Source organism: Apteryx mantelli, chromosome 1 (assembly GCF_036417845.1).
Source record: "Apteryx mantelli isolate bAptMan1 chromosome 1, bAptMan1.hap1, whole genome shotgun sequence".
Lineage (NCBI taxonomy): Eukaryota > Metazoa > Chordata > Aves > Apterygiformes > Apterygidae > Apteryx > Apteryx mantelli.
This window is the reverse complement of record NC_089978.1, coordinates 57,249,548-57,267,887: the sequence shown is the minus strand read 5'-3', so window position 1 is coordinate 57,267,887 and position 18,340 is coordinate 57,249,548. Positions and strand designations below refer to the sequence as shown.

Here is an 18,340-nt window from a genome sequence, read left to right as displayed (position 1 = left end):
TTCAGAACGAAAGACACTCACAAAGCAAATTTACCTAATAACATGACCTCTTTTCTTGTGTTTCTAGATCCCAGTTACTGGGTCATTTCTCTGCATCAGCTATAGTGTATGCAGCAAAGTCTTCCTTCGGGCATGCTTTTTGTAAGGTGATTAGAAAAGACAAATAGTATTGGTAACATGTGAACATTTGCAATTAAATTTTAAAGCAGACAAAAACCTAAAAATTATAATTCTAAACATCTACAGTGCACTTATGGTTGACAAACAATTCCACTGTGATAACTTAAAATGTATTTTCATTTTTCGTAATTCATCATAAATAGTTTGAATATATTTAAAAGATATATGTAATGAAAATGGCATTTTCTGAAAATGAAGTAAGAAGAGTCAAAGTGGTTGCTGGCAGGTTAGAATAAACCATAATACATTCAAAATGAAATAAAGACAGATATAAAAGCCCTCTCGTAATTCAGTAAGCCATTTGTAATGAAATATGCATCTCTTAAATAAAGAGAATGCATTAGCAGTAGTTAACATGTTGAAATTATTCCTTTCTGTAAATCTGTTGTAAGTTATGCATGTTTATAAATGTATTAACTTTTCATAACTCATTGACAGACAACCGTTTAAAATACTTGGAGAAATGTATTTCTGATTTAAGCATATTGTCTTCTGGAGTTAAAGCAAGATTGTTTCTGGTCTAACATTTCTAAATGGCATCATTATTTGGAACAAAAACACTTTATTTAAGAAATCTGTGAATCTGTGAAACTCGGAACACTATCTTTAATTAGTTGTAAACAGGAAGGTAATGTAGTTGTAATTTAAAAAAAAGTGATTCTTCTGTTGTAATTTTCATGGTATGAATCAAATTTTCCAGTTTGGAAGGACACATAGAATGATGATAAATTTTAGGATCCTGATCTCTAGAAACTCTGGAATACCTCTTTCTGATTCCCTATAAAAATACAGAATGTTTGGAATGTTCTTTACTTGAACATACCATCTCCCCTTGCCAAAGCAATAAAAACACAGTATTTGCAAAGCTGCCTTGAGAACCTTGGAAAATGATGATAAAGAAATCTGGAATATTTCACGTTTTATTAGGTGATTTTGCTGAATATACCCCTAAGTTCCTGTTCACTCTTTATGGCACATTATAATTTATGGATTTTGCCCTTCCATGCTATAGGTATTTCATAGTAGTAGGACTGGAGAAGCATTTTGTGGATCATGGCAGATGAAGAATTTCAGGAACTGGATGCTGTGTGAACACTTCAGGACATTTCTATGGTATGGTTGCCTGCTGTGAGACATCAATCTCTGTTCTGACGCAGTCCTTAAAGCCTTGTGTCTTGAGGGGCTTTTGCGAGGCCTCACTTAAGTGGTTCTGCAGAAAAGAAAGGTTTGCTTGACAGAGCGGCAGCCCACCTCCAACACACACAAGCACCTTGGAATTAAGGCAGACAAACTTGCAGGAGGAGTACAGGGGCTGGGACAACCATTACACCTTATGCTACCAAAAGCTTATTGCATGTAAAATAGCACATCACCCAGTGAGTTGCTTTTTCATGTTATTTTCCATTTTCCCCTTTCTTTCTGGATTCCTTTTCTTGTCCCTGGGGCTGTGAGACAAAGAACATTTGCTTCCAACACAGTAAGACAAAGACAACCAAAGGAATGGAATTGAGGTTTATATATTGTGGGAAAGATGTTGCTTTTCTTTTGTAGAATAATAGCCACTGATTCCTAAATTAAAACAATAAAAAAGAGGAATATTTCAGCCAGTGTGGTAGAAAAAAGGCGTGTCAGACAAATATAAATTTATTTTTTTTTGTAGTGCTGATACTTTCAGCCCTACTCTTTGTTAAACTGTCGTGACCTAGCTCTGCTCTATTATTGGTTTTATACATTTAAGTCATTTTTAATAACATGATTTATTCTTTGTAGGATGAACAACCTTTATGTTATACATTTCTAGTTTCCTTTAATAAATTGCACCTCTGATCTTGCTCTCCACATATCCTGTCAAAACTTTGTCTTCCTGATTTTCCTCTGCCTACCTTAAAAGGCCACTGAACATGATGTGGGGGGTTCATAGCTTTCTTTTTGACTTCCAATAAGTGCACAGGGACTGTCACTAGTGGTTGTCTTCTGTAGTATATGGAATAATCAGGGAAGTAACTTTCCTTTTAGCTCTCTTTCAGCAGAAGACTCAAAATCAAATGACAGCGAGCAGATAGCCAAGAATTTTATTACCAGTTTCACCAGTACAGTATTTGCATAAGGATGTCTCATTAATTTTCATTGTGACAGCAATTTGGGAAAATAACGCCATGCTTTTGCCTCTCTTTAGACAGTTTGGACTGGCTATGTATCTCTGAGTTATGAATAATGGCATTTTTACTTTCAACGCTCTTTCTAACAGGAAGATATAATAAGTGCTGAAAATACACATTTGTCTTGGCTTAGTTTGCAGCTACTTGAATCCTAGAGATGGGAGGGGAGTCAATGTTAATTTGTAAGGCCTTAATTATGGCATAATTTCATGCTGAACTCCTTTAGTATCAGGCACTGCTGTGACCACATTATAGCCCTTTTATCATATATATGTGTGGCAGGAGGTGAAAAAAAATCAGGTACTTCTTTTATTTCACGTGATATTTTTCTTAGGGAAGGAAGCGTCTAAAAAGAGCTCAGATTACTTGAGCTCCTATTTAATGAAGATGATCAGGAGTTATTTGAAGCATGTGGAGGGTGCTCATCTCTATGAAGTGTATGTGCCATACTGAGTCTTACATTATAAAAGGAGAAACCAAGAAAGGGGTAAGGGGTAGACTTCATCTGATCTATGCTCATAATATATATCATGGACACATTATAGACATCTACCTCTGAGTTAGTTGTTTAGGCTCCATCCATACTCAGTGAAAGAAACACTTCTGGTCACAGTTCATCTCATGCTAAGATAAATGTGTAATACAGCTCAGCTGAAAATTGTGTCCTAGGAGTGCTCTTTTCTCTCTGTTGGCAGGTAAAGAGGCTAGTCCCTTGATACCTCAGGATAGATGAGATGAATCCCATCCAAGCTGTCTGGCTAAAAATGTTAGTGATCAATGCATCTTATTAAAGAGGAAGACAAGCGAATGTAGAGAACAAATAAATAAAAAGTAAGTAAAATAGATCGAGGCCATTCTCTGATCCTGGGGCTAATGCATCTGCACCCCTAAATTAACCTTCTCCAGAAAACATCTGAATTACTCTCAAGAACAGTCCCTCACATGTGCTGCTTCAGCATGTTTGGGAAAGTGCAAGCTGGCATGGGCCAGACCTGTTGGAGTGCATACAAATGATTAAATTATATGGACTATCACTGGACAGTGCTTGAACCTTGAATCCATTCACTGGCCCTCTTTTATTTCCTAGAACAGACATAGCTAAAGACTCCTCCAAGCTAGAGCTAAACTTCAGAGCATATCAAAATACATTGATAGAACAAGAGTTTTTGAAGTTAGGACACATTTCCTCATAATCACAGAATCACAGAATGGTTGAGGTTGGAAGGGACCTCTGGAGATCATCTAGTCCAACACCCCTGATCAAGCAGGGTCACCCACAGCACATTGCACAGGATTGCATCCAGGCGGCTTTTGAATATCTCCAGAGAAGGAGACCCCACAAGCTCTCTGGGCAACCTGTTCCAGTGCTCTGTCACCCTCACAGTGAAAAAGTTTTTCCTCATGTTCAGATGGAACTGCTTGTGTTTCAGTTTGTGCCCGTTGCCTTGCATCCTGTTGCTGGGCACCACTGAAAAGAGTCTGGCCCCATCTTCTTGACACCCTCCCTTCAGATACTTGTACACATTGATAAGATCCCCCCTCAGTCTTCTCTTCTCCAAGCTGGACAGGCCCAGCCCTCTCAGTCTTTCCTCATAAGAGAGATGCTCCAGTCCCCTAATCATCTTTGTAGCCCTTCGCTGGACTTCCTCCAGTAGTGCCACATCCCTCTTGTACTGGGGAGCCCAGAACTGGACACAGTACTCCAGATGTGGCCTCACCAGGGCTGAGTAGAGGGGGAGAATCACCTCCCTCGACCTGCTGGCAACACTCTTCCTGATGCACCCCAGGATACCATTGGCCTTCTTGGCCACAAGGGCACATTGCTGGCTCATGCTTAACTTGGTGTCCACCAGCACTCCCAGGTCCTTCTCCGCAGAGCTGCTTTCCAGCAGGTGAGCCCCCAACCTGTACTGGTGCCGGGGGTTATTCCTCCCCAGGTGCAGGACCCTGCACTTGCCTTTGTTGAACTTCATGAGGTTCCTCTCCGCCCACCTCTCCAGCCTGTCCAGGTCTCTCTGAATGGCAGCACAGCCCTCTGGTGTATCAGCCACTCCTCCCAGTTTTGTATCGTCAGCAAACTTGCTGAGGGTGCACTCTGTGCCTTCATCCAGGTCATTGATGAAGAAGTTGAACAAGACTGGATCCAGTACTGACCCCTGGGGGACACCGCTAGCTACAGGCTAGCTACAGTCCTTCATTTCTTCGAATGAAACAAACTGCAGCCTATACCTACAGACCTACGTCGAGTAACCTGTTCCCTTTCTCTACAGTATAGATGACTCTTCCATCCCTACGGTCCATATGAATTTCCTTTTGCAATGTCCCATTACTGGGGTTTGCACAGTATATTTCGCAGGAATAGAGTTAAAAGTTCTCCATAAATTCTATATTACTGATTAATTCTTCTAAGTTATCTGAGGTACAGATAGGTGTGATTACAGACTGTCACCAAGGAAATACAATTGCAACAACAAAAATTCAGAAAAATCCAGTTGGGCCCTGTCTACCACCTCCCAAATGGACTTACTAGGAATAACACCCTGGGGAAACACTGTATTGTTTCCTGACCAAACTAAGAAGGCCACATGGCACTGCCACATGAATGGACTGGCTCAAATCTGTGCTAAATTAGAAATCTTGATTTCATTACGTATATATGCCAGTGGCTCCTTTTGGTGAGTTAGACTCTCTTACTGTTAGTAAAATGGACTTTCCTTTTAGGAATGGACTCAGGATAAATTCAGATATTTAAATAATGTGGTCTTAACTCATTCTTTTGGATTCCTCTGATCCAACATATTTTGCTCTATTTCATTGACCTTATTTTGCAACTTACCTTCCTTACTTATGCAGTCTCATTAAAAAGAAACCAGATATGTATTTGGAAAATGTTAATGACTAAATGATATTTCTATTTGTTCAATTCTGAAAAGTAGATAAGGAAGAAATAGTGCTAGAGATAATTACCAAATTTCAATATTTATAGAAATGAGGCACTTGTGTAGATAATAGGAAAATTCTCAATGTGCTTTGATGATGATGAAGTGCCAGTTTTCTGTAAATATTGAAATAAGGTAATTATCACTTGAACTGTTCATTATTTATCTGCTTTCAAATCACAATGAATACAGTAAAATTGCCATTTTTTCATAGAAATGTGAAGCTAAAAATAAGTATTGTATTAACCTTTTATGTACTCTTGTTTTGGAAGCAGCTTGAAAAGTGTTTTATAAAATATAGTGAGAGATAATCTTTACATATACAAGCAAGGACAAATTTATCCATTTATTCCGAATGTTAAGGCAGCAGGTTTTCTATAAAATAAGCAATCCAATAGTTATTATTATAAAATAGCTAAATAGCTATTTTATCCTGCAAATGCTGACATTCAAAGATAAAGCTATTGGCCCCTTATGTGCATAAGTCTAGGTACATGAGACCAGACAGCATCTCCTGCATCACTGAGTTCTGTACCTTACATGACTGCATTTCATTACATAATTCAGTGTGGAAAGCGTCTTTTTAAAACCTACTATCTTTATTGTCTCCACTATTGTGATCAGAAGACTGTTTCAGAATTTCTTTGCTCAAAAAGGAATCTTCTAATTGACCATTAAAATTAATCCTGAGTAGTTATTAAGTATTTGTTCTCATGCCAATATTGTTAAACATGCATGCAAATGTTTCCAAGAAAAAGTCTTGGCTCATACTGTTGTGTAAGGACGATATATTTGCTCAGTTTTAAACACAAAAATATTTAATAAATGAAGTATACTTTTCACAGCTATAGCATTATTAAACATTATTGCTCTCTTTGAAAATTTATATCCACTTATTTTCAATATTTCTGATAATGCCTCCAGTAACACATTGAATGGGTCAGAAAAGAAGTCTGATAATAATTTGGAAATGTAGGGACATGAGGAGCATTGAAATGCAAATTAGCACACTAAATGAAAAATTTCACTTACGACAAAATCATGCCAACAAACTATTAAACTTTGTGGTATTTTAGTGTGTGCGTGTACCACAGTCAGAATTATGTTTTATTCATTTAAAGCCATGCAGAGCATGTATTTCTTTAGCCCCAGGCCCAGCATTAGATTATTAAGCAAGGAACATTTCGCTATGATACCAGGTACACTGACAAAAGAAAAGATCATTTGATATCCTTCCCCAACCTCTTCGAAAATCAAATGTACGCATGTTTACAAAAACAATCACAGTCCCTTCAACTCTGTAGTTAGGAGCTAAATTTGCAGCAGGAGGAGAGAGTTGCAGAAGGTAGGATGCCCGGGAGATTCTTCCTGGAAGGTATTTAGTTGGCTTGGAGCCTGGAGATGTGGAAGGGCTGTCTTTGCAGGGGCTGCATGTCAGTGGTCTTTGAGGACTTTTCTGCACTCACCAGCTTTCCCTGTTACCTTTTCTCAACAACATGCTCCTCTGCTTCTCAGCCACATCAGTGTGGGGCTCTGACCTTGCTGTCACTGACCCCCATGGTGCAGATCAGCTGTGGCAATCTGTGGGCTGTGTGCTGAAGAACCCTAATCTGGGACTTTTTTTTTTTTAATTGAAAAAAAATGTTGAATTACTCTCAGACTAATACACATAAAGAAGGCTTGAGATGAAAATACTCTTCCATTTGTTGTCCATGAAAGCACTAAAATCCTCCAAAAAAATCTTTCAGAAAGGGAGAAAGACTTAAATTGTCAGATAAAACCTTGCAAGCCAGTAAGACATTACACTGAAGAAAACCTAAAGGTAAATAAAATTTGCCTACAAGCTCATGGCCATAAGCTCAATCCCTTTTTAAGAAAAGACACGTTCATGTATAACTGTACAAACTGGAGGCACTGCAGCTAACTTCTGTGAAATGCTTTGGCCAAGGGCTCTCTTGGATGCTGGCTAAACAGGGCAATGGGTCTGACCACAGAGGTGGAAGACTTACACACCTAAACATAGGCAGTTAACCCTGCAGAACCCAAGACATCTGCACAAAGCTGGCAGATGTTGCACAGGTCTTATGGCAGGACCACACTCCCCCCAACACGGCAGCCAGAACCCACGGAATCTGAAAATGGCACTAGATGAATGAATTTAAGCTGAATCTAAATCAGAAAGACATGATCTGCCATTGACATCAATGCCTGGACTGCAGAGTAATCAACTGTACGTTTGCTTCGGGCTGCAATGAACAGGTTGCTCTGCTTTTGGCTCTCTTAGTGCTACATGATATAGAAACAAAATCCTACAGTTGTTATATGCAACTGATTGCAGCTTTCTTGTAAAAATGCAAGGAACAGACCAAAAAAATAACATTATCCATGTCTTAAGCACTTAAAAACCTGAGAGCTGGAAGCTACTTATTCTAAGGTTCACTATTTTCTCTCATGCAGACAATAATTACCCATTTTTATATATGTTCAAAAGTATAAACGATTAGTTAGTTAAGCAGTCTGTGAGATGGTATGCAAAATTAAGCCTATAAAACAATTTCCACTTTGTTTCTCTGGCTTTACACACTATATTATTTCTAAGGATGTGTGGCTTCTTCATACTTTCGCATTCACCCCTTGTAACTGTATGTACCATGCACTCTTGCATTTGTAGGTGTGCATAGGAGTGAATATATCTATGTAAAAACACATGGAAACCTTACAAGAAAAAACATGTAGATATATATTTGGATGGGAGTGGGAGGCATAACAATGCTGCAAGAACGTATAACACAAATCCAGAAACAAAGAACACATAAGGAGAGTGACTCAGGACGGATGTATGAGTGAGTATGAACGGAAAGCAATTTGCATACCAATATTAACTCTGCAATGTTACAAATAGGAAGCATTTCTTACTCCTATTTTATTAGTCAAAATCCTGGCCCCACTCTGACTACCTGCAGCAGGGCTTTGTGTCAGTGCCAGCTCCTACTGGCTTCAGACAAGGATCGTAACTGTTCATAGCATATTCATAATATTACAGTTCGCTCTAGTGTGTGTATTGTTGAAGCACACATAAAGCATACAGTATGTCCACTACACCCAGAATCATTATTTTAACAGAGCATTATTCTTAAGTATGATATGATAAGTAAAAACTTTTGGATAGGTATAAATAACATCGTATTAAAGCAGACAGGCAAAACTATGACCTGCTCCCACCTGTGCTTCTTTCATTGTTATTAAAACAAAATTTGATTTCATAATAACTCTGCAATTATACCAAGCCTTACAGGTGCCTACCTGCTTTTCTAACTCTAAAATACAAGGCTTAAGAAGAATAGCGCCATACTGAGTCTTGGGAGTTTGCATAATACTGAGCAGAAAGGCAATTTTTTGCAGAGTATCCCCACGACACATATTATTTAGAAGGATCCAAGCTGCTAGATTTACATCACTGCCATTTGCCAGATGCATACTTGACCTTTTGGGTCTGTACACGTGCATATGCTACGTTCAAAAATACAAATTTTCTAAGCGTGTACCAGAGGCAAGAGAGGCTCACTCTTTGGCACCAGAGAAATTTTCTGGCTCAGTTCCATCCTTTTCACATTAAGAAATCTTGATACACCCTACATATTGGCCCATCTCTCTCCCCATTTCAAGAAGATGATGCAAGCAGCATAAGGTAGGTTCATTGTGCACCATTTGACTGAGCATACAGTCCTGCGACATGCAGCCTTCAAAAGAGATATGAAGATGATCTGTAAATTAAATTGCTTTTAAAAAGTGTCTTTGCCTCTATATTAACATCTGTCTCTGAAAATTAAAGTACAAATAGCAATAGATAATCAAATCTTAAATCAAATTGTTCTGCCTCTAATTTATTGCACCAGAAATGTTGCAGAGTTTATATGTTCTGTTTTTAATGTAAAACACATTACACTGACAAAATTGTCAAGGTCAGTTTTTAATTGTAAGCTGATTTTTAAAGAATAAGTGCATGGTGAAGAACAGAAATTTTATCATGTACTTCACTGAAGACATACAAAGTTCAATGGCTTGTGTCTTAGTTTGATATTTTTCTAACTAATAGCTGGCTGAATCAACAGGCATGCATATGCCTTTAATAAGAATTATTTAATTCCGTCCCACTGAATCAGCTGATCTATTCTCCATGTCCTTCCTTTTAGTCTATGAATTTTATGACAGTTAGAGGTCACACTACCTATCTACCTATGCAGACCATGCTGTCCAAATACTCATAGAAAAGGGAACATAATTGTTTCTGAAATAGTTACACACATTTTCAGGGGCTATTGTAGAAAAACTTCAAGCTGACTTTCAAAGCCGGTCAGTAATAGCAGAAAGGTCATTTGTGGATTCTTAGAGGTAAGGAGCCATAGGTAATGAGCAAAAAAATGCAGTTGTTGAGAAAGCTAGAGAAAGCTATAGTCAAAAGAGTAAATTAAATAAGTTAAGGTAGAAAGGAATGGGATGGTAAAGAATTCAGGGGGCAAAAACATTTCCTCTGGTAATATAAAAAGTAAAACAATAATGTTCTGTGTGATTTGACAGCTCTCTTTTTACTGTGAGGACAAAGACAGCCAAAATCTGGTTTGGAAAGTTGCATAGTCAAGAGGCTGCAACCAAAACATTTGTTTTGGAAAATGCATGTACGCGAAGAAGGGCCAATAGAGAAGTACAGCTCATTTTCTTAGCTGGTCCTTCCTATAATTAGTTTAGCGCTGCCTGTAAAATTCTAATTGTGAATAAAGTGAATCCAAGAGTGGGTTCATTAGTCTAAGAATAGGTCTGAGTATCATTTTAGATGCAATGAGGTATCCGCATGGCCTCCACTTGCCTCTGGAAGGACATCAGAGGAAGGGTCTGCGTCACTGCAAGGGAATATTAAAATGAAAATCACCTATTTTCAAGCTTATATGACATTGTTTAACTTTTAAAAGAGAGATCAATAACCATGAGCTTCCCACATATGTGCATACATTTATCATCTTTAAACTGTATGGAGCATATTCAATTTCTACACATCTAACTTAAAATCACAGAAATTGCTGGAATCGTAACACTTAAATTCAGCAACACTGTGCCTAGTGGCTCAGGCCACCTCCTATACAGAACTGCCTTAGGCATCGTGGCTCCAGTGACAATATTGAGAGTGCTCTTGCAACGTGACATAAAAAATTTATTGTCCCCTTGAATTTTATACTACTAGTCATGATGACTGAAATAGTAGGAAGTGCAGATATGGCCCTTTCTGCATTTGCTTCCCTAGTGGTAAAATAGGGGATATTAAAAAACCTACCTATCTCCTCTGATTGTTACTGCAAAGTTAAGCAAATGTAAGTTAGTTTAATATCATAATGGGACATATGATGTTGCTTTTACATTCATTATATATGGATGCCTTGAGGCCATTTCAGAGAGGTGGAAAAATACAGGCATATGCTGCTTCTTACAGTCAGCAAAGACAGACACTTCTGGAAGGAAATTCAGAAGAGGAGCCTATTTTAAGAGTTCTGAATTCGTTCTTATTTAACAAGAGGAGGAGCCTAAGTGATTAGCCCCTTGAGACTAAGCCCAGCCTCTCTGGGCAAATGGTTCTTGCTTCCTCAGAGGATCCCAGTGTCCATACTGACACACAGAAGAGGAAGGAGGAACCTCAAGCACGGATTGCCCTCACTGACATGCTGTCAGCAAGCCACCTGGCATCGTTTTGACACTTCCAGGCACAGTTCAAGGGAAACTACCTCCAAGGAATTACTGTCAGTAGACAGTTTTGGTCAAGACTGGTCTAGGCTGGGATCCTGCTACCCTTTCCAGTTCTCTACCACCGTTCTTTGCGCCTTCCGGGATTCCCGTGTGCCTTCTGCCATATCTGTGGTGTCCCGCATATCCCTACCCTCAGCTTCACACAGTGAAAATAGCACCATGGCTGGTTACAGGGCAGTCCACACACTGCATCAGGCACTGTGAAATGAAGATGTACACAAAAGATAATCATCATTTTTGTAGAGCCAGAGGAGGTCCAAGGCTAAATCCTATGAAGTGAGAGCATAGCAAGTCTGTTTACCCTCCAACTTCAGTGCCAGGAAACAGTCCATGGGCCTTATATATTAGCTAGATAGTCTCTATGTTGTTGATCCTCTTCCTTAGCTTTCAGTGTACTCTATTCTTGACAAAACATTGTCATTTATATCATGCTTATGCCAGCCCTATTTATAATAGGATTTAAAACACCTGTGTGGAACTGATTTCAGATCTTGTGAAGATGTTTGTAGGGCCATGCCCAAAAATACTACTGTCAATTCTTCCTAAATAATTCAGTTGAAGCTACTTTCTTCTGAAGGTTTGATTTGGTCCCCAAACTATTTCAAATTTAAAGCTATGAACATGTATATTTGTAAAATCTCTTAGGTCTATGTTCTGAGAATAAACATATAAGTATCCATTAAAAAAACAGGGACAGAAGTCCCTTATCAAAATAATTTAAAAAAGCACAACAGACATGCAGTTCCATTTTTTCCTCTCACAGTATTCTTTTTCCTGATAGCACATTTAACTGTAAAACAGAGAATCTTTTTTGAGGTTTGATATATTTATTGTCACAATGGATCTGTCAGGAGACAACATTGTCACCCATCCTTATTGGATTTTTATGAAAAATTAAACATACAAGACACAAGCTGCATCCTGTAATTCCTCCAACACACACTTGGTTCCCTTAGTATCCTCTGAAATCTTCTCTTCACAGCTTGAGCACATCATTACCTATAATCCTGTTTACTTGAGTATTCTTCTTGCATGACAATCTCTTCAGTGTCCCCCCCCCCTTTGGGATTTGTTTATTTGGATTTATCTGAAATGCAGTTTCAGCTTGTAGCTCATGAGGATGTTTCATCTTTAGCATCCTTCACCTAATACCAAACATCACTTTTCTCCTTGGAAACGAAAATGTTTTTCAAAAAGATTTTTGGACTGAAGAAAAAAATGTCTCTTTTATAAAGTGGAATGTATTGTGTTTACTAATTTCAAAGATTTATAAGTGCTTTATGCACATACAGGCATGTTTAAATGACAAAGCCTTATTTTCTACAAGTTTCTGATACAATGAAACTATGTTTATCTTTATGGGAGACAAAATATGAAGATGGGATGAAGTGATATGCTAACCATCTTTCTTTGCTGATTAAAAATCTGATACGATACCTCATATTTATCTTTTGGATTTTTTTTGTGCATTTTGAAATGCTGGAGCTGTTGCTGTGCTCCTTTATTGTCTCAATGGTACAGTTTTACAAAACTTTACAGTTAGCAGAGATGCAGCTGCTCATTTGTTTTGCAAGCCTTTCTGATAAGAAAATGGTTCTGCGGGATAACAGCAGGAATTGTATTTTTACAATTTGTGAAGTACCACTGCCTTGCCAGAACAGATTGAACTTCAAAGCCTGACTAAAAACACTACACATAGTTTATTTGTTTGGAAGATACAAAAATAAAAGCCAGAGCTAGGGCTGCTGCAATGGTATTTTAAATAAACTATTGTGACAGCCAAGTATTTGTCAAGGGCTGAATAAGCTTTTCATCAGTCAAACTATTTATAGATTCCCGAAGTTAGTAATGATAGCTAACTTATTGCTTTATTGCTGTTCAGACTGTCATACTGTATCCAGAGCACAGAAAAAAACAATTCATATCTATGAATCTATTCCATCTTTTTATTTTGTTTAATAAGCAGTGTTTCTAATAGCAACCTAATCATAAATTCTAGTCAGACTCTTTTAATTGGTTTTTGACCTACATACTATTATGGGCCTGATTAACAATTCCCTAATCAAGGTTGCAAAACATTCTTCTGTGTGTTCAATAATTTAGAGACCCATGTGGGAGATGTATTGTTGCTCACTGTCTTTACGTGAATTTAGTTCATTCTATGCATGCAGTCTTGAGATTCACTTGATCAAAAATAATTTCAAATTCCAAAACCTCAAATACGCCCAAGAATGCATTGAGTTTATGAAACTGTGTATCTCTTCCGTTGTTAAAGACATTTGCAAATTCAATTGCCAAGTATTTTACTAAGTAGCAAAATGTCATGTTTCTTCTACCAGTGGCTCCTAGGACCAGGTCTTTGTACGACTGCCTTTGAACCAAGTGGCCGGAGGGCTTTGGGTTACAGAGTCATAATTGGCAGCCTCAGGAAGAGCATTCCCATTCATGCTGGAGGCACAGAAGATGACATACATTCCCCTTTACCATCCTCCTTCCCTTGTGACAGGAAAACAGGAGCAAGATGAGGAAATGCGTCCTGGCCACGAAATCCTGCAGTATTGTGATTAAAGGTTTTTAAGGACAAAGGTCTGTCCAAGTCTCATTGGCCTGTCAGACAACAAGGTAAATCATATTATTTCTGCAGCCTCCAAAAAACAAGACAGCGATGTGTCTACCTTATAGCCCACTCAGTCTTCTCCCAGAGGAACAAATGCTCCTTTCAAGAGGGCACAGCCTACAGCACAGCTGGGGAGCAAGCCTGAAAAAGCACACCAGTGGTTTTATAGGAAAACACCTACAGACTTTTCCCCTAATGTGTACCTCTCCGGTTTTCATAAGGGCTCCTTCTAAGCCAGGGACTCTACCATGGTGGGAACCTCCTGCTTTCCCTCCATCCCTTTTCCTTTCCCATTAATCCACACAGACAATTGCTGATTTAGATTTGGAGCTGTTTTAACTTTAGGGAAATCTTCCAGATTGTGTCTCAGGTTTTTTGCAGTTTATGCTCTGTTCAGTATAAAGGCAGACAAGTGCTACATGCATGATCACAGTCCTCTTATGTGCTTCCAGTGATTCTTTTGAAAAGTCAGACAAGTTCTTCCACAATTTATTGGAAAAGAAACAAAGAGTGTTGTAGCCCAAACTGCCCCTACGTACACTGGTAAATGAAGAAACCCGAGGAAATGACAGTATTGTAGATAAAGCTTGCCTCAGAAGAGGTACACTTATGGTGAAAGACAAAGTGTTCCAACTACTTTGCTGATTACCTCAATTATCTGTTTAGCGAGTTAGAAATACCTAACATGAGTTATAATACCTCAACATCTTAAGACTGAAAGATGAGAGAAGAGGGAACTTCATGTAACTTCTCCACTGATAAATCAGTGACATCTTCTTCACAGCCACAGAACTTTATGTATCAGAACAGACTCTTTAAGGAATAGAAAATCTACCTTACATGCATATGAAGCCTGATGCCTCATGTTTTGCAAGTCAGTTTTTCCTCAGGGAACTATGTCAAAATCCGTTATAAATATTCAGCTTCTAACATGTCTGCAGATAAATTAATAAAATCCAGCAAGTAATTCCTTTTTGCAAGAATCAGACAGACTATTTTCATCACCAAGAAGACACAAAAATATTTTTAAAATATATGCCTCTTGAACAGTATGTGAGCAGTAACACAATGTGATTGAAGTTCAGTTTCTTTTAAATAGTTTCTAGTGGAAAACATGAAATCTGAGAAGAGTTCTTGTGCCCTACATTTTTTATATTCTTAATTTTCTGCAAAGTTTAAAAGTGTAATGAGTCATTGTGTCACTGTGTGCTTTTATGTATTTTTGTATAATCCATGATTACGGAAAGGCATTTGGTCCTTAGTGTTATTTCCTTGCATTGTGGCAGAAATAAATTTTGCCACATTTTTAACAGAAGTAAAACACACATCTACAACTCGTGGGATTCTAATGCTATTTATAGAATCAACAGGGATTCAAAATAACTAAGATATGAAATTCAGAGTCAATCTTAAACTCAGCAGAAATAAAGCACTAATAAAATTTAGACCCTATCAGCTAGGCATTATCAACAGAAATGTTATCAGTATGCTGTTTGAATGTTTATATTAAAATCCCCAAACTGCATGCAAATGTTAGAAACTGTTAGAGAAAATGAGTGAAAAAAACAGCATGATATGTGCTTATATGTCAAGGTTATAGGAGCTACTCATTTATGTACTATATTCACTATATATCTGCAATAAATTATATGCTATATAATTTAATTTAAAACACATTATAATTTCTAAAGCTAATGAAGGATCTGAAAAAAAAAAAAATCCTTCAGAGAGCACACACAACATTGCCAAGAAATCACTAGGCATCTTAAATAACAGAAGGAATTGAATTGTAATTGTGTAAGATCTTTATCTAGATGTTTTGTTAAGATAAATGATGAAGTCTATGAGCTCAAAGCACATTCCTGCCCATTGAGTTTAAAGGTTTTCGATGGTGATGGTGCAGGGTATGATCACATCAGAAAAGCAACTGCAATAATATTCTGTTCTATTCAACTGCATATTAAGAATTTATGTACTCTGATATGTGCCAAGTTTCAGTTAATGTTTTGCACAAAAATGTTACTGAGCTCTTCATAGTCTAACCTTTCATGGGAGACAGTGTCACAATTTTCAGAAAATATAAAGATAAAATGAAATTTTTAAAATATTTTAAAATATTAAAGAGAAAGATGACCATTTGAGTCAAAAGTATAGGATGTGATTTTATAAAAATAAATATTAGGGGTTTTTTTTGCAAAAGTAAAACAATAGAAAGAAGTACTTATTTTTTTCATGATTGTGTTAAAAAAACTTTAAAAACTACTGCTCTCATTCCCTCATGTATTCCTCATGTATTTTTCCAAGAGCACCTAAATAAGAAAGCGTTTAGAATTTTGAAAGTCATAGCTGCTTAGAATGAACATACTAAGTAGAGAATGCATGCTTTCTCTCATATTATAGTAAATTTTTTATTGCTTCTCATCACCTTATTTTTTTTGTCTTTCACTGTTTCCTTCAAATTTCCTGTGAATATTGTAAAAAAGTAACTGTCAATTTGTACAGTTACAAGGTTGTCCTCTATTCCTGACCATGTTTTTCAACTATATTACTGTCTTTTCAGAAGAGAGACCACAGAAGAAGATAAGGTCATCCTATCATTAGGCAGAATTGCCAGCTTCAGACATAGCAGTAGATATTTAAACCATTTTACCTTTGTGAAGACAAGGTGGTATCAGAGTTCACCAGTGCTGAAATTATAGAGGTATTTAACTTTAACTGGGTTCTCCAAGAGCACGATATCTGATATTATTCCCTTACTTTTCACAAACAAATGGGGTGCTTCGCAGGTAACAGCATACTGAATAGTATCAATGTCAAAAATGATTCCACCTTGTTAAAAGCTCAGATATGATGCAAGCCTAAACAGCCAGGACCATCAGCACCAGAGTTCCTGAAAAGCAGCTGAGAATTCACCTCCAGTAACGCTGTCAGAGGCCCTCCAGTGCTGTCAGGCGCCCTTATTTGAAACAGGAGTCTATAAGAAGACATACTAAGTTGCCATGCTCCATCTCCTTCTGGAGAGTGGGCAGTTTCATGGTGGAAGTGTGCCTTCCATCATATGATACAGCGGACATAGCAGGATTTGTGTCAAGACACTTGTTTCTGAAATAAAAAAAATATATGTATTCCATGACCGCTGGGTTTTATATTAAGTATAAGGTCTATTCTTGTGATAAAACTTTTAAAATTCACCTTTTCTCTTCCCTTCGGTGAGAGAGGAAACAATCCTACTCTTTCCCTTCCCCTCGTGTTCAGGCATTCAAGAGATGTTCTGAAGATTTTCCCTTTAATTTTTTTTTTTTTTTTGAAGTTTGTTCTAAATGGGAGCAATCTAGGTTTAAGAAAGCTGGATATAAAAGCCCATTAAATATTTATCTTAAACTTGGGTGATAGGTATTCTCTGGAAATCAGTCTTTTTATAGAAATAACATTGAAATGTATGAGAACTAGTACTCTGGGAAAAGTGTATTTTTAAATGTTTTGCTGTTGTTTTGTTTTTAGAATCAATGATTGGCCTTTTAGCTCACAAAAATTGAAGGACGTAAAATATTTACCACACAGTCCACCTATAGTGCTTCTGCCCTGGTACTGTAATTCCTATTGATTTAGCAAGTAATGCTGTCATATTTCACATAAGTATAGAAATGATAAATAGAAAATCTTCTAGCTTTCAGAAAGATTAAATCATAACTCTACTTGGACTGTTCTTTAGTTCCAGCTGTTTCACACTAATGGCCACATTTTATTAACTCCCAATAGTCCAGATGATAGGATACTTCATATCACTGGGATGAAATGAACATGGACTATAATATGACCGCATTTTATATTTGGAAAAATGTTCATTGTTTGGGATTCATAGATACTATGTTTTTCACAAACCATACACAGTTTGCACTGAGATTTTGTCCATGCTTCAATTATTTTTCCATGCACTTTTGCCTATCTTCTACCCTAAAAAAGAAGGCATCATGTACCATTAGTTTAAGTGAGGAAAAAAAAAAAAGACACTATGAGAGTTCTAGACTAAGTAACAGCCAGTGGGTCTATTTATAGTTTGATAAAAAGTATATTGGATTTAGTATAATGATGCAATGAAAGAATTTCTCTGTGAATTATAACCCTATAGATCATAAAGTGGTATCTGAGAGTGCAAATGGGAAAAAAAAGTGTGAAAGATTTACCCAGTGATTTAACTAATAGTACATATTTATTATGGAAATACTACACTAAGTTGAACAGTTAGGCAAAAGCTGTTTATATGAAGAGTATTTATGTGCACAGAAAAGGCCTCCCATATAACCAAGTTCAATTCCTTGTTTTTAAAAGCAAACACATAAGATAATCCTTGTTCCAAACTGGTGAAGATTCTTTTAACAGTTGCTAAACACTACTTCTGCGTGCAAATTTCTGATTTCAGATCTAAATATACATGAGTTAACATCAGTGTCCTCTTTTTAAGTTCGGGAACTCAGTTAACTCAATGGGGAAAGGTTTGCTTTCTGACCCAGTTTCACAGACTTTTCTATTTTTTCATTTTAACGCATACAGCCTTCTTGAGGCAAAGGTATGAGTCTACCATGCTAGATATGCTACACAGATAAAGGGAAGAGGGTCCAAAACAATGCCCTGCCTGGTTAAAGTTGAAGAAA

General features: G+C 37.3%; 1 protein-coding gene across 6 annotated transcripts in view; it reads right to left on the bottom strand.

Moving 5' to 3' along the window:
- GPC5 (glypican 5) overlaps window positions 1-18,340 on the bottom strand; it is a 727,382-nt gene that overhangs the window by 112,059 nt on the left and 596,983 nt on the right. The window contains exon 9 of one of the 6 annotated variants that reach the window (XM_067293250.1): window positions 1,258-1,390. The exons of the other annotated variants lie outside the window; for them this stretch is intronic. The gene's annotated coding sequence lies outside the window, so the exon portion shown is untranslated. Of the gene's footprint in view, window positions 1-1,257; window positions 1,391-18,340 lie in introns of those variants that run through there. 6 annotated transcript variants of the gene reach the window in all.